Genomic DNA, 4,736 nt, shown 5'->3' with positions numbered 1-4,736 from the left:
TCCTGGGAGATACTGAACTCAAAGACCAGATTTGAAGAGCTAATGCTAAACAGAAACCGAGGAGCGGTATCACAACCTGGAACACCAAGGACTGGTGCTACAGAAGTTTCGAAGTAGTATTGTTTCTCTCTTAATTTGCAGGCCTGATCTCCTCAGAATAAAAAAGGAAAGATGGAGAGACAGAAAACAAGAGAAAAGAAAAGACGGCTGTCGACTCGTGAATGTCTATGAGAGGAAGGCAGTATATCCCGTCTAGGGCTTTGATGCTGCATTTTGACTTTTCTCCAAATAACTTCTCCAGTTCACTCCATCTGCCACTTTCCTTCAACAAAATAAGCCTAAATATACTTCTTCTTCTTCTACTTTTTTGTTGTTGTTGTTGTTGTTGTTTTTTGACACAGAGTCTCACTCTGTTACCCAGGCTGGAGTTCAATGGCGAGATCTCGGCTCACTGCAACCTCTGCCTCCCAAATTCAAGTGATTCTCCCACCTCAGCCTCCTGAGTAGCTGGGACTACAGGCACCCGCTATCATGCCTGGCTAATTTTTGTATTTTTGTAGAGATAGGGTTTCACCATGTTGGCCAGGGTGGTCTCGAACTCTTGACCTCAGGTGATCCACCCGCCTCGGCCTCCCAAACTGGTAGGATTACAGGTGTGAGCTACCGTGCCCGGCCTCCAAATATACTTCTAAATGAAAAAAGCAAACTGCTCCTTGAGCTGGCACTAGTGGGTAGTTTGAAAAAAATGGATGGGGAATTCAAGAATATAATTCTACTTCTCTTGGCATCTGGAGAAAAGATATACCTGTATTATTTTTTAAGGTTCTTTAACTTTGAAAAATAAACTTTTAATCTTACAGTTGTTTTGGATTTACAGAAAAATTATGATAGTGCAGACAGTCCTCATACGCCCCACACCTACTTCCCCTTATTACTTTTTTAATATGAAAAGACATTTCATTATTCTGACTTTACTATATAACATGTTAGTGAACACCCCGGATTGCATTTTCTCAAATGGCAAATGAAGAACATTTCTCTCTGATTCTCCCGAGTACCTCAGTCATCTGTCTTTTAGAAGATCTAGTTTCCTGCAACATCTTTAATACTGTCCATGAGAATACCAACAGCGTGTCATACTAAAGAAAATTTTGCTAAGTTGTTCTATCATGGGTCTTTGCTCAAGGTGTTCACCTTTTTCTTCCAGTCTGGTTTTCAGCACTTGATCTTATATTTCTTCATTATTGTACACAGGATCTGGTTGAAGGATGGGTTTTGTGTGTTCATGGGGAATGTCCACAGAAGAGTGGTAGCAGGCTCACGTCCTGCCATTGGAAGTCACAGCAAGCGCTGTTTTGCAATTATAGTCATCATTTAGAGAAGAATACATAGATTTATAATACACACAGTATAAAGCTCCATTTTGCATTGGAAATAAATGTTTCAAGACAATTTGCTTTACTGTCATCTATTTTACTGCTGCTACAGCCATGGGGTATTGAGATACTTATCAGGTGGTATAAACATCTTCAAAAAAGATGTTTTGAAGAGAGAATGCTTTGAAAATCTGCTTCTAGGCACACCAATTTTCATCACTTGACAGCTCCTCACCTCAAGTCTGCCATCTTGTTGCCCCCAATATTAACATCTTAGATTTGTGCGGTGCATTTGTTACAATTAATGAACCAACATTGTTACTATTCCCTAAAGCCCATAATGGATTCATATTTTCTCCGTTTTTACCCAACATATTTTTTCTGTTCCAGTAACCCATCTAGGATCTCACAATACATTTAGTTGTCATTTGTTCTTAGGTGCCCCTTGGCTTGTGACAGTGTCTCTGACTTTCCTTGTTTTTGATGACCTTGATAGTTTGGAGGAGTCCTGGTCAGGAATTTTGTGGAATGTCCTTTAATTAGGATTCAACGGATGTTTCTCTCACGATTAGGCTAGGGTTATGGGTTTTTGGGAAGAAGCCCTTTAACTCTTTCATCTTAGTGTCTAAGCATCAGATGTTTGTTCCTTTGAATCTCTTCAAAGCCAAATGGCTTTAGGCAGCACAAAATACTCTGGGCACATGTTGCTCTGTCTCCCTGCACATTTATTTGCCTTCTAGCACTTTTTGCTGTTTACTCTGCTAAAGAATAGAAACATTTAAAAACTGGGGATGCAGTTGGCAATAGCATCTGAAAGGTGTATATGAAACTCACGTCTAATTATAGTTGTTATACAGGGAGATTTAAAAAATTAAACATCAGTAGTTGATTATTTTAGTCACACACACGTATGGTACATAAATTCTCTTTCCCTATCAAATAGGAGATCTAGATTTTTTTTCTGAGATAATTTGTAGCCTTTTCCATTTATAATTCTAGTTGCTCCAGGAATCAGCATTGTCTTTTACAAGAGTGATTCATTATTAGAAAATGTAATATCATAATCCTTCATATTAAGACAATTAAAGAGAAAAAGGTCATATAATCATCTTCACAGAGGTAGATAAGGCACCTGATAAACTTAACACTTACATATGGATGACTATTTTGTTTTTTAAATACATATGATTATATATAATTACATATATCATTATGTATGGTTATATATGGTACATCATTTATTGAAATATATAATGTATACTTTATATTCATATGCGATTTTTAATATGTTATATATGTGATTATGTGTGTGTGTGTGTGTGTGTGTGTACTTTAGCTCAAAAGCTAGCATCTTATTTAACGTGATAACACTGGAGACTTTCTTTTTTTTTTTTTTTTTAATTTTATTTATTTTATTTTTTTTATTATACTTCAGGGTTTTAGGGTACATGTGCACAATGTGCAGGTTTGTTACATATGTATCCATGTGCCATGTTGATTCCCTGCACCCACCAACTCGTCATCTAGCATCAGGTGTATCTCCTAATGCTGTCCCTCCCCCCTCCCCCCACCCCACAACAGTCCCCGGAGTGTGATGATCCCCTTCCTGTGTCCATGAGTTCTCATTGTTCAATTCCCACCTATGAGTGAGAACATGCGGGGTTTGGTTTTTTGTCCTTGCGATAGTTTACTGAGAATGATGTTTTCCAGTTTCATCCATGTCCCTACAAAGGACACGAACTCATCATTTTTTATGGCTGCATAGTATTCCATGGTGTATATGTGCCACATTTTCTTAATCCAGTCTATTGTTGTTGGACATTTGAGTTGGTTCCAACTCTTTGCTATTGTGAATAGTACTGCAATAAACATACGTGTGCATGTGTCTTTATAGCAGCATGATTTATAGTCCTTTGGGTATATACCCAGTAATGGGATGGCTGGGTCAAATGGTAATTCTAGTTCTAGATCCCTGAGGAATCGCCACACTGACTTCCACAATGGTTGAACTAGTTTACAGTCCCACCAACAGTGTAAAAGTGTTCCTATTTCTCCACATCCTCTCCAGCACCTGTTGTTTCCTGACTTTTTAATGATGGCCATTCTAACTGGTGTGAGATGGTATCTCACTGTGGTTTTGATTTGCATTTCTCTGATGGCCAGTGATGATGAGCATTTCTTCATGTGTTTTTTGGCTGCATAAATGTCTTCTTTTGAGAAGTGTCTGTTCATGTCCTTTGCCCACTTTTTGATGGGGTTGTTTGTTTTTTTCTTGTAAATTTGCTTGAGTTCATTGTAGATTCTGGATATTAGCCCTTTGTCAGATGAGTAGGTTGCAAAAATTTTCTCCCATTCTGTAGGTTGCCTGTTCACTCTGATGGTAGTTTCTTTTGCTGTGCAGAAGCTCTTTAGTTTAATGAGATCCCATATGTCAATTTTGCCTTTTGTTGCCATTGCTTTTGGTGTTTTAGACATGAAGTCCTTGCCCACACCTATGTCCTGAATGGTATTGCCTAGGTTTTCTTGTAGGATTTTAATGGTTTTAGGTCTAACATATAAGTCTTTAATCCATCTTGAATTAATTTTTGTATAAGGTGTAAGGAAGGGATCCAGTTTCAGCTTTCTACATATGGCTAGCCAGTTTTCCCAGCACCATTTATTAAATAGGGAATCCTTTCCCCATTTCTTGTTTTTGTCAGGTTTGTCAAAGATCAGATAGTTGTAGATATGCGGCATCATTTCTGAGGGCTCTGTTCTGTTCCATTGATCTATGTCTCTGTTGTGGTACCAGTACCATGCTGTTTTGGTTACTGTAGCCTTGTAGTATAGTTTAAAGTCAGGTAGCGTGATGCCTCCAGCTTTGTTCTTTTGGCTTAGGATTGACTTGGCGATGCGGGCTCTTTTTTGGTTCCATATGAACTTTAAAGTAGTTTTTTCCAATTCTGTGAAGAAAGTCATTGGTAGCTTGATGGGGATGGCATTGAATCTATAAATTACCTTGGGCAGTATGGCCATTTTCACGATATTGATTCTTCCAACCCATGAGCATGGAATGTTCTTCCATTTGTTTGTATCCTCTTTTATTTCATTGAGCAGTGGTTTGTAGTTCTCCCTGAAGAGGTCCTTCACATCCCTTGTAAGTTGGATTCCTAGGTATTTTATTCTCTTTGAAGCAATTGTGAATGGGAGTTCACTCATGATTTGGCTCTCTGTTTGTCTGTTATTGGTGTACAAGAATGCTTGTGATTTTTGTACATTAATTTTGTATCCTGAGACTTTGCTGAAGTTGCTAATCAGCTTAAGGAGGTTTTGGGCTGAGACAATGTGGTTTTCTAGATATACAATCATGTCATCTGCAAA

The 4,736-nt window shown here is 38.2% G+C and overlaps 1 pseudogene; it reads right to left on the bottom strand.

The window, feature by feature from the left end:
* Positions 1 to 1,063: 1,063 nt before the first annotated feature.
* LOC100587266 lies at positions 1,064 to 1,492 on the bottom strand (annotated as a pseudogene).
* Between the last annotated feature and the right edge of the window lie 3,244 nt (positions 1,493 to 4,736).

The sequence above is a fragment of the Nomascus leucogenys genome, chromosome 8 (genome assembly GCF_006542625.1).
Source record: "Nomascus leucogenys isolate Asia chromosome 8, Asia_NLE_v1, whole genome shotgun sequence".
Lineage (NCBI taxonomy): Eukaryota > Metazoa > Chordata > Mammalia > Primates > Hylobatidae > Nomascus > Nomascus leucogenys.
Note: the sequence above shows the minus strand (reverse complement) of the source record. Positions and strands in the feature narration are given on the sequence as shown.